This window comes from Hippopotamus amphibius, chromosome 16, assembly GCF_030028045.1.
Source record: "Hippopotamus amphibius kiboko isolate mHipAmp2 chromosome 16, mHipAmp2.hap2, whole genome shotgun sequence".
NCBI classification, from domain to species: domain Eukaryota; kingdom Metazoa; phylum Chordata; class Mammalia; order Artiodactyla; family Hippopotamidae; genus Hippopotamus; species Hippopotamus amphibius.
The window spans coordinates 12,732,692-12,744,971 of NC_080201.1; the positions used below are offsets into that span (position 1 = coordinate 12,732,692).

The following is a 12,280-nucleotide window of genomic DNA, read 5'->3' on the forward strand; positions in this document are numbered from 1 at the left end:
ATATTTTAGATAGATAGATACATACGTACATACATAGAAGGATGGAAGGAAGGAAGGAAGGGAAGGGAAGGAAAGGAAGGGAGAGAGAAAGGAAAGGAAAGGAAAGGAAGGAAAAATATTTTAGATTGGCGGCTATGACAGTGACAGCTGCATCTTCTGATGGGGGTGGTCAGAGAAGGCTTCTCTGGGGAGCTGATATCTGGTGAGTGAAAAGGAGCTTTCATAAGAAGAACTGGGTAAAATAGCATTGTAGGCAGAGGAACAGCAAGTACAAAGGTCCTGGGTTATGGCAGGATTGGTGACATCAGGAATCCAAAAGGTGGCTCTGGTGTTGCTGGAGCATGGCGGGCCAGGGGGAGTGTGGTGTGGGCTGAGGTGGGCAGTAAGCGGGTGAGGCTCACGGGTCGTTGTGAGGGGCTTAGATGTGGTTCTGAGAACAGCGGGCTGGAGGACTTTAAGCGGAAGACTGACAAAGTCGGTCTGTAGTTTATTAGAACATTCTGGCTGCCATGTGGATGGTAGCTTGAAGGGCGTCAAGAGTGGAGACAGGAAGAGAGCTAAGAGGCCATCAGTGTTGTCCAGATGACAAAAAGAGGTGGCCTGGACTGGGAGGTCACTGGGACAGAAAGAAGTAGATAGAAATTGGAAATGTCCTGGAGGTAGAACCACTAGAACTTGCCGGGGGATTAAATGTTGGGAGTCAGGGAAAGAGAGGAGGTGAGGGTGACGTCAAGGTTTTGACCTGAGCAGTCAGGTAGTTTAATGTGTGGAAATGATGAATACTGGGATGGGGGTTCAGGTTTGGGGTGGGGCAGTTAAAGTTCACTAGGGCCCTATTAGTTGTTGTTGTTTTTAATTCATTTATTTATGAATGCATGGGCCTTTGTTGCTGTGAGTAGGCTTTCTCTAGTTTCAGCGAGTGAGGGCTACTCTTCCTTGTAGTGTGCGGGTTTCTCAGTGTGGGGGCTTCTCTTGGGGAGCACGGGCTCTAGGCGCGTGGGCTTCAGTAGTTGTCACACGTAGGCTCAATAGTTGTGGCTCACAGGCTCTAGAACTCAGGCTCAGTAGTTGTGGCACACGGGCTTAGTTGCTCCACGGCATGTGGGATCTTCCTGGACCAGGGATCGAACCTGTGTCCCCTGCATTGGCAGGCAGATTCTTAATCACTGCACCATCAGGGAAGTCCCAGGGCCCTATTAGGTTTGAGATGCCCAGGAAACACCCAGGTAGAGATTTCAAACATTAGTTGAATATATGAGTCCAGAACTCTGCTGTCCAGTATGGTAGCCACTAGGTACATGTGGCAATTTAATTTTAAATTAAACAAATAAAAATTTCAGTTCCTCAGTCACAGCAGCTACATTTCAAGTGCTCAGTAGATATATGTGGCTAGTAGCTACTATATTGGACAGGACAAATCTAGAACATTTTCATCATTGCTGAAAGTTCTCTTAGGCAGCATTGGTCTGGAGCTGTGAGCCAAGGTCACAAGGCATTTCTCTCTAGGACAGTGGCATCCTAATCTGTGATTCTAGTCCAGGAAGCTGGTGTTCCTGCATCCTTCACAAATGGCTCCTTCTTGCTCTCTCTCTGCTTAATCACACTAGATTGTGTATTCAATGATGTCCCTGACATGTGGCATGTCGGAGAGGCACTGGGCACCCAGAAGGACATGTGGCCCTGGGGCTGTTCAAGGACATCGTCCCCTGGGGCTGAGCGCCGTTGGAGTGATGAGTATAAAGCCGGTGTTTAATGAGCATAAAACGTGGAGTGTAGGCTGTGACTCATGAGGAGGTACCAACTCCAGGGCTCACAGTGTAGACTTGGCACGTTTAAGAAACGTGCAGTGGATTTGGTAGTTGTCAGGCTAAATGAGGGTGGAAAAGAAGACATTTAGGGTTCAATAGTCTTGTGTTCTTGAACTAGCCATATCACTGGAGATAAGCCAGTCAAACTCTCTGAACATCAATGTCCTCAACTATAAATGGGAGAAGATTCCGTGTCCGGGCAGGGAGAAGGAGAATTGCTTGAATCAGTAAAAAGAGGTCGTGGGTATAAGACAGGTTGTTTTGTTGTTGTTTTTATTGTTTTGCTTACAAAACAGTTCAGTGACTTTTTTTTTTTGGGGGGGGGGTACACCAAGTTCAATCATCTGTTTTTATACACACATCCCCGTATTCCCTCCCTTCGTTGACTCCCCCCGCCTCGAGTCCCCCCCACCCTCCCCGCCCCAGTCCTCTAAGGCATCTTCCATCCTCGAGTTGGACTCCCTTTGTTATACAACAACTTCCCACGGACTATCTATTTTACAGTTGGTAGCATATATATGTCTGTGCTACTCTCTCGCTTCGTCTCAGCTTCCCCTTCACCCCCCGCCCCCTCCCAAACCTCGAGTTCTCCAGTCCATTCTCTGTATCTGCCTCCCAGTTCAGTGACTTTTATTGTTTCTGGCACTATAATCATTTGCCATTTTTTAAACAAAGGAGAACAACAGTATTTTTCTTTCTTAAATTATTAGATTATAAAAGGCATATTTAGGAATCTTGTTTCTGGAATAGTGATATATGAGGTTATTTGTAAATCAATGGTCTTGTCTCTCCTTTAATAAAGTAAAATACAGCAAAATAGTATTTTGAGATTAATCCTTACAGAGCAGAGTGTTACATCGGAAATTGATTTTGTTATAGAAGTTGGGTCGGTGAGGAAATATATTTTAGATGGCTTTCCTGTGTCTTCCCTGTGCACAGCACATTCTGCAAGCCTACCTGAGGTGCCTTGGGATCTAAGACTTGAGAGACCACCATCTAGAAATGTCCTGTTGCGTCTGCAAAAGGCTAAACTTTGAGGAGCTCATTTCCTGCCATTGCTGATGCTGCTTGTTAGAGTTGAAGCTCTGGTCCCACCCATCCTACCACTGCACGCGAGGCAGGGCTGAGAAAGTCAGCCTCACGGAGCTCCCCTGGTCCACCCTGACCACGCCCAGGTCAACCCCACAGCCCAGGCTCCCAGCTGGAATGCTCCCCTCGGGCTGTTTCAAATCCCTAAGTTCAGCTTTCATCGGAAAAAAACTGTGTCCCCTTGACTCTTGATGACTTCCTGAAATTGGTACCCTCATCTAAGGCTAGAGGTTAGAGCAGAAGGGATCTGCCTGGATGCAGATGGTCCATGTAGAGAGTCAAGTTAGTAGCCTAAAAACTTGTGGGGCGCTAAGGCAAGTTTCGAGTGGTAATTTTGAATTTTCAGTCCACTGGTCCCCTTTTCTGCTGTCTTGGAATGCCCACCCATCCTGGCTCCTGCTTCTGGTGACAAGGTTGCTGGAGGTCTCCCACGGGGGCCCTTTTCATGGGTAAGAGCAATGCTGGGTCCACAGCAAACCAATGTCAGGGACCCAGGAGGCTGGGACTGTCTTGTCCTCATCCCCACATCTTCTGAGCAGGAGGCGGCGGGCACACTTCAGGTACAAGTCTCCTATGCCTACTCATTTTCTCCTTTCCTTTCGTCTCCCTACCATGAACACAGGGAGAGTGGCTGGCAGAGCTAGTCCTCTTTCAGTGACTGGGTGGGCGGGACATGGATGTGCTCTGGGGGTTCTGTGCCTTGTCACTTGCCAGACCTGATTTCTGTTTTGGTTTGGGTTTTTTGCACGTCAAGGGTTTATTGTAAATGTTTTAAGGCTAGGATAGGCCACAGGACCTGGCTGGGCCTGCCTTCTGATTGGGACCTCATCCCACAGCAGCTTACTGGGGATGGAAGTGAGCAGGTCCTGCTGCCTTCATTTTTGCCTCAAGTTTCTGGCTGTGGAAAACAGCCAGCTCTGGGGAGCCTGCTCCCTGGAGGCCCCCAGGGTGGGCTTGTTAACACAGGCTCCTCCCCGAGGAAGGCTCTTGGTGCAGTTATGGTCCTCCTGCTCCCGGGGCCTGCCCGGGCCATCCGCGACCCAGGTATCCTGAGACACCTGGACCCCCACCTACCTCTGGACCTTCGCGGGGTGGGAGCAGCTGGACACGGGGCCCGGGGCACCATCTCATTTCAGAAAAAGGTTTTCAGGCCAAACCCAGGCTGCGGGATAAAAGGCCATCTGTCCGTCCCTCAGTGCCCAGCCCCGGCTTTCCCGAACAACATTCCTTTATGCTGGCTCCCCCGCCTCCTGCAGCCCCCGCCCCAGCCGCACACAGCCTCCTTTCACCGCCTCTGTGGTCGGCTTGTTTGTTTGTCGCACAGAGTGCAGGCTTTTTGTTGTTCTTCTCTTTTCTCGCCCCCTCATGCACCCTCCAAGCAACCCTCTCTGGGGACGGTCTGGGGCACTGGAGAGGGGCGGGGGGCTCATGGCAGGGACTTGGAGCATCCCGGTGAGTCCTCCCAGAGGGGACAGAAGAACCCCTGTGGGGTCAGCCCTGGCAGTGGGTTCCTGGCTGGCTCTCCCAGCAACCATTCACGAGTCCTTGAGTCAGTGGCTTGGTCCCTCTGTGCCTCTGTTTCCCTCATCCAGGGAACACATCCTCAGGGAGAATTGTGTGGATACCAACGAGGTGCTGGCCACACATGCAGGTGGTCATGGCCCTCACTGTGGAGGTGGCACAGCTGTCCCGGGAGCCGCATGGCTGGGTTGGGGGTGGGGATCACCAAGTAGGCCGAGGTTTGCGTTAAAGAGGGTCACAGTCCACGGGCCCCCCCAGTTCAGCCTGCCTCCCGAACACAGTGCTTGCACATGCTGGGGAGGGACTTCTCAGGCCCTGAGGAAGGGGGACAAGGCCACCCCTGGCTGCTAGACAGGGGACAGGGGGCTGGGGAGGGAGGTACAGTACGGCCCCTGCATACGAACGAGTTCCGTTCCGAGAGGGCGTTCATAAGTCCACTTTGTTCACGCGTCCAACAAAGTTAGCCTAGGAGCCCAACACACACAATCGGCTATATGATACTGTCCTGTAGTAGGTTTATAGTACTTTTCACACAAATAATACCTAAAAAAACAAACAAAAAATAAAGAACACATTTTTAATCTTACAGTGCAGTACCTTGAAAAGTACAGTAGTGCAGTACACCAGCCGGCGTATATAGAGGCTGGCATCGAGGGAGTAAGAAGAGTTACCGCCTGGAGGAGGGAGAGGAGGTGGGAGTTGGTAGAGCTGAAGGATGGTCAGCAACAGGAGACGGAGGGCAGGCTGCAACTTCACTCACACAACGCACGTTCGCATCTTTGAAAGTTCTCAACTTGAAGATTCGTGTGTAGGGGATGAGCAGTACGCGAATGCCTGCCCCTCCCAGCACTGTCTGCGTGAACTGCCACCAAGGGCCTGGCAGGAAGCCTTTGCTGATTGTAAGACCCTTGTTTCTGCTGCTCCTCAGATCTCGTTTCCACATCTCCTTGGACGCCTCCCTCATTTGTCCTTGTTCCTGGTCAGATTCCTTCTTCTTCTGTGGCCCTGATGCAAACTCGGGGGGAAACTAGTTCAGGCCTTGGGTTTGTTTTCTTGCGCTGCCGAAACAAAGTCCCACAGACTGGGTGGCTTAGGCAACAGAAATTTACATGGCACAGTTCTGGAGATCAGAAGTCCAAGACCAAGGTATGGCAGGCTTGGTTCCTGGAGAGGGCTGTGGGCGAGAGTCCGTCCCAGGCCTCTGCCTGGCTTCTGGTGCTTCGTAGGCAACCTTTGGTGGCTTGGCACTTGCAGATGCTTCCCCCTGACCTCTGCCTTCCTCATCACGTGGTGTTTTCCAGTGTGTGTCTGTTTCCAAATTTCAACTTTTCATAGGGGCACAAGCCACATTGGATGAGGGCCCACCCTGATCACTTCATTCTAACTAATCACATCTGCAGCGACCCTCATTCCAAATAAGGTCACATCGTGATGGACTCAGGGTTAGGACGTCAACACAGGAATTTGGACGTGGGGTGGGCACCGAGAGGATGGAGTCAACCTTCAGCAGGCCTCTGACGGGGAAGGGAGACCCTGGAGGGAACACCCTTGGTGCACAGCTGCACCTCCACTGCGCTTCCCTCACCCTCACGGATTTGTCTGCTTTCCAGACACCATGAGGGGGAAGAGCGCCGGTAAAAATCAGCATCCACCACCCGCTTCTGCTCCCTGAGCCCCTGCAGCCCCTTGAAACCAGTCCTCTCGGCTAGCCTGGAGGGAGGAAGAGGCCCGGGTTGCCCTTCACTGAGCCTTGCTGGGGCTCTGGCCCTCCCAGTGCTGCCAGCCTGTCGCCAGCTCACTCAGGGCCTCGGGGCCGCTGTGTGGGTGCACCTGGGCTCCCCGTGGATCCCCTGTTGTGGGAACAGGAGGACAAAACCTTTGCTCGTGCCCACCCATGCCCGTCTCTCTCTGCCGCTGTCCCGAGGGCAGGAGGGCTGCCGCTCACCCAGCTGTTTCAGGCTGGTGGACCGAGGGCGGGGTTTGTGTTCAGATAGGTTGGTTCAGCCCACATCGTTTGTGCGTTTTAAATGTGAGTCAGATTTTAGCCTGGAGATTTCACAGAGAAATCTAGTTTTCCAGTTTTTCTTAGAAATCGGAAGGTCTGACGGCGCTGGGCCCCATCCTCACCGGACCTGGATCTGAGTTGGGGCTGCCCCCTTTCACTGGGGTGCGACCCCTCCTGTTTGCTGCAGTCCCCTCCATTCCCTACTGCCTCCCCCATACCAAGACCACGTGACCATGACCATTGATTACAGCACGTGTTACATTTCATTTTTTTTTTTTTTAACTCTGTACTGCTGTCTCTAGCAAAAGGGTTCCTCGTGGTTTTGCTTGTTTTTTGTTTCTTGATGCCTCATGTTTTAAGAAAAAGGAGAGTGAGCATCTTTCCCTGTACAAGTGCAGGGTATTCCTACGTGCTTAGTCCGCAAACAGAATGAGTTTGTAGTATGCACCACATGCTGCCTGCTTCACTCGTTGGTGGCACCTGCCCAGCTTCTGAGAACAGAGCAGGAACTCGGGGTGCCCTTGCCAGAGAGAAGCACTTCTTGTTCCAAGAGGAAGATCCTCAGGTCACAAAGCAAGTTGATGAGGGAGGCTGGTCTAGAACTTTGTCTCTTCATTAAAACTGAATCTGCAGGGGGGGCTTCCTAGGTGGCGTAGTGGTTGAGAATCCGCCTGCCAATGCAGGGGACACAGGTTTGATCCCTGCTCCAGGAAGATCCCACATGCTGTGGAGCAACTAAGCCCGTGCGCCACAACTATTGAGCCTGCGCTTTAGAGCCCATGAGCCACAACTATTGAGCCCATGTGCTGCAACTACTGAAGGCCATGTACCTAGAGCCCGAGCTCCGTGACAAGAGAAGCCATGGCAACGAGGAGCCCGCGCACCACAACGAAGAGTAGCCCCACTCACCGCAACTAAAAAGAAAGCCCGCGCACAACAAAAAAAGACCCAACACAGACAATAAAATAATTAATAAATAAATAAATTTATTAAAAAAGAAAAAAAAACCTGAATCTGCAGGGTCGAAAATAGGTGGCCGGCCATGGATTCTCCCCCCTGAGGGCTGCCTCCCTGAGAGACAGGCACGTTGGGGGAACTGGCTGGAACCTCAGGGAGCTGGCAGGGAACAACTCCTGGGTCGTCTGTGAGTTCGGGTCCAAGGGCGCTGACCGCAGTGTGAGAGACGACGCGGCAGAGGAGGGAGCCCAGGAGAGGGGGCAGTGGTGTCAGCAGGACCATCCCCATAAGACGAGAGCAGTGGCTTGGGCTGACCTGAGAGGACGTCAGGCTTCGGGAGCAGCCAGGAATGGGCACTGTCTGTACTGGGAGAAAATAGAGCTGGCGCTGCTCTCTCACTAGCTTCCTTCTCTGCGGCCTTGGACTGTGGCTGGGAGGATCGAAGGAGACGAAAATGCCCTCCTCACCCCCTCCCCAATACTGCCCAGCACGTCCAGTCTTCCTAGCCCAGGGTGGGCAGTGCCTGCCTGCCCAGTTTCCTTAGCAGGGCACATTGACCTTCTCCCCCCAAGTAGGCATCCTGCCTGCCTGGGCCCCCAGAGCCTGAACAGGCTACCATCTACTCATAATGTACCGTTCAGCACATATTCGAGAGCTGACCCCATGCCAGCTGCCAGGGACATAGCAATGAACAAGGCAGCAGGGTCTCTGCCCTCAGGGAGCTTGCATTCTGGCTTGGGAGGCAATCACAGGGAAATGCATAGGCAAGCAAGATGCTTTCAGCCCCTGAACTACTTTGCTAGGCTCCCCAGCTCCTCCCAAGCAGCTTCGAGACTGACCATAAATGTGCTTCTAGCCAGGTATCTTGCCTGTCTTCCCAGGATGGAAAGGTCAGGAGGGCTCAGGGGGAGGGGTTGGTCTTTGGCTCCATTCTTGCTACCCAGGGACAGTCTTGTGTCCCTTGGGTAGATCCTCTAGGATAACTGTCATCTGACACTGGTGGGTTAGACACTGCTTATCAAGCCACACCCATCAACACTTGGGCCAATCGTTCTTGGGAAAGTCGTTGTGACTCTGACTACAGAATTACTCACTTCCCTTCCCCAAAGTCCTATGCAGTCTGAAGGCAGGACCCAGAATAATTTCCAAGACCTGGAGAAGAGTACATGCATTCTTCATTTGCTGATGCTTTTTGGTTTTTAAAGCTTTTTGGCTTTAGGGCTTGCTTCCAGGATCAGGACAGTCTTTTAAATAATGCATTGTGGAAGTTTCCAAGAAACTTTTTTAAAAAAGTCATTTAGAGTCTGAGCTGTACCCTAGTCCCTAGGAATGACCTTTACACACTTCTGATTCATGGATGGTGTTTGCCTGTGGAATTCAAGGGTGAGCCCAGCTCAACCATAAAATAAACACGGGGGGGCAGGGAAGTCTGGAAACCATGGCCCAGATCAGCGTGCGTGGTGTGGCGGCTCCCAGCAGGACTCGGTTCCACCCCCACCCCCCACCCCGGTTCAGATGGGAGCAGCCCCCAAGTGGAAATAGGAGACCTTTTGAAAACTCACAACCAGACTCTAGAAAAAGAGTCAATGAAAGACGCACTAGAGGACACTTCCTTGTACCTGAGGGCATTTCTGCTCCTGGTGGTGCCCCTGTCCTGCTTGCTCTGGTTCTCCTTGAAATCTCCTCCTGTGTTGGAGCTGTGTACACTCTTGTGGTTAATAAACCTGGCTTCCTGCCACAGAGGGGTGTGGTCCCCATGACACCACTCAGAAAGCACCTTGCTTATATTGTCAGTCTGGGATCTATTGGCCAAAAGCATATCATCCAGCACATGACTGCCTGTGGTTCCAGGACCCTCAAATTGCGATTAAGTGGGGTGGCAGGAGGAGGACAGGAGGAAACAGACTTCTCCTGTCCCTTCCTCCTGTCCTTTCCCCACCCTCCATGGCAGTGCACCGCCCGCGCCAGCCCTCAGACAGGCGCTGGTGCAGGACTCAAGGGCAGTGTCTTGGGAGAGTCCCTGACTGCTCAGGGCCGGGCGGGCAAGCTGGTGAGCCGGGCGCTGGGCAGGAGCTGCTCGCCTTCCTCCTGGCTGCCAGGAGAGAGGCAGAAAGCCACAGGGATCTGCCCTCCATCACCCTCATTTCACCCGGAATATTTCCATCTGAACGACAACAACAACAACAAAAACCCTTGAAAGTTCTGTTCTCATTTTCAGCCAACATCTCTCTGTGAAACTGGATTTTTAGCAATTTGTTAAGAAAACCTTGGAACTGGAACAAAGAGAGCATTTGATCCACTTCCTATTACACAGAGATTAGAGCCCTACACCGACCACTATGAACCAAGAGAACAATGACGTGCAATCAGTGCTCGCTAAACAAAATTTTAGGTTGTAACTTTTCTGCATTAATAAATATTTTGAAATGGAACCTTTTTTTTTTTTTTTAAATCCCCCTGTAACGTGGCCAAATGCCATTCCTTGGGAAGAACTGCCTTTTATTTTGCAAGCTTGTGTTTCCTACCTGTTTCTTTCATTTATGAAATGCTGCTGATGATAGTTTTTTTTTTAGTATTTTTATTTGGCAAAATAAGATGCTGGTAATTTCATATCAGACTCATGTACTTTCAGTTCTGCTCATGCCTATCCTGGGACTTGGCTAAAGGGCACTGAGAATATATGGCCCGGATTATTGGAATTTGACCCTTATATCCGGGCACCATTCCACCCAGCCCAGGGTGGCATTCTAAGATGGTGTGTTCAGTATCCTGGGTCACCTCTGTCTTCCAAGCAGATGTGCTCACGTCATTCGTTTTACATTTCCGAGGAGCAGGAGCCCTGCAGAGTTTCAGGGCTCCACCCCAAACAACGCAGCCAGGATTCCCTGAGATTCCTGCTGCGTCTCAGGGGATCGTGACTGGGTTGCAAAGAGCCAACACTGAAACATGGTCCACTCCAGAAACATGAGTGGAGCATGTAATATTTTCAAGAGCCCATCCTAGATACCCTGAAAAGAGGGAAAAGGTAGTTTCCTGCCCTGTTGGACTCTATAACACCATTGGACAAACGAGATCATGGCCTAAACATACAAAAACAAGAGGCAGGAAATTGTAAATACCAACTGAGGCAGTGGGATATGTGGGAAGTGTGATTTTTTTTTTTTAAGTTGGAAACTAAGGAGCTCATTTCTGGCTAGAATGGTTAGGGAAGCAGTGCATGGTGGTCAAGAGAATATTCCAGACCCCAGCTGCTGGCTCTGCCTCTCCTTAGCTGTGGGGCTGCTTCATGCCTTGGTCCTTCATTCATCAAGTGGGAATAATAACCATGCCACCTTCATACGGTTTATGAAGATGAAAGGGCTGGGCACATGGTAAGCCTTCATGCATATTAACCGTTGCCGTCATGCTGGAGAGGATGACATTTGAGAAGAAAAATGCAAGGCACGTTTAGAAGAGGGCAAGTCGTCCCCGCTGGCGAGAGGGAAGAATTAGGGTTAATTCAAATGCATAACAGGAGAAGAGCTTGGAAATACAGGGGAAGGATGTTAAGTACAGGGATGTCAAGGATAAGCCGACCTGCAGAGGATGATGGTACGTTCACTCTTAGGCATGTGGTCAGAGCGTCAGACTCTAATGTCAGCTGTTGGAAACATACTCCCGGAGTGAGGAGCAGGACCAGTGTTAGAGATGTTGCAGGGTCTTCTGAGCTGATGCGTGCTTGGCATGTTGCAGATGTTCAAACACGTATGTCTGTGGATGAGTGGGTGACAGCAGTGGGTGTGGATGAGACCCTTGTAGGAGGGAAGAATTGAGGGAAGAAGAAGGGGACCACGGGATACTTCACTGAGACCACCAGCCCCTGAAGAAGAGGCGGGTGTGGAGCCAGGGCTTCCATCCCTGCAAACTCCCCTTGATGATCCCATTTCTTAGGGTTTCCCTGGTTTCCATTGCCTTCTGCCCTCCGTTCATCACTATTCCAGGCGTCCCAGTCTTCATCCCAGTGGGTCTGCAAGTCCAGATCACCTCCTGGGCCACACAAGCTTTGCACACCATGCCAGCGGCGGCGGTCCATGAAAAAACCTTCGGGTGGCCGTTCGCTAAGTGACTGAGTCACAGATGCAGGTCAGAGCGCCAATGGGAGCTCAGTTCCCATGGCCTGAAATAGGATGTTCTGTGCGGGGGAGGCACGAGCCCTGCTGGGTTCTGCCCTGGTCCCATCACACCCACCTTGGAAGAGGAGCAGGAACCAGTCATTATGCTTAGAGACCCTGTTATGTCATAAGGGGGTCTTGGGGAAAAGCAGATGGCAGTGGTCTGTCCTCGTATATGTATAAGCTGCCAGGTGAAAAAGAGCTGCTACAGTCCTAGAGGGGAAGAGCCAGGAATGGTCACTGGAAACTGTGGCAGCCAGCTGAGCAGAAGGGAGACTTTCCCAAGGACTCGAGCTCTCACAAAACAGCCCAGCCTTGATTAAGCAGAAGCACATGCTGGGTAGTTGAGTGCTCTGTGCCCAGAGCTGAGAAGCGATGACTCTTTCTTCTGCTTCCGGTGGTTTTTTAGATGCATGTGCCCCAAACAAACCTGTGTCTGCCATTCAGGGATGTCTGAAAAGTGTAGTGCAGACAAAAACATCAAATCCTAATTCGAGTGATGACCCCTTCCCTGCTTGGGATGGGCGGACCCCAAGACAAGGCTTTTGTGGAGAGAGACAGATGGACTTGTAGTGAGTGAGTGGGGTTGGGGGTGCAGGGAAGGATTAGATCACTCTATTTAAGAAAGGACCTGGGGTGACCAGGGGAAAAGAACTATCCAGGAGGGAGGGAGAACCAATAGGTTGGTGATTGGAGGCGCTCGGGGGTATTTTGAGGGTAGAACAGAATTAGAAGGGAGAAGATTATTA

The 12,280-nt window shown here is 51.3% G+C and overlaps 1 protein-coding gene across 2 annotated transcripts in view; it reads left to right on the forward strand.

Annotated features, from left to right (window-relative positions):
* Positions 1-12,280, forward strand: part of FA2H (fatty acid 2-hydroxylase) — a 50,588-nt gene that overhangs the window by 14,579 nt on the left and 23,729 nt on the right. The gene's annotated exons all lie outside the window — the stretch shown is intronic.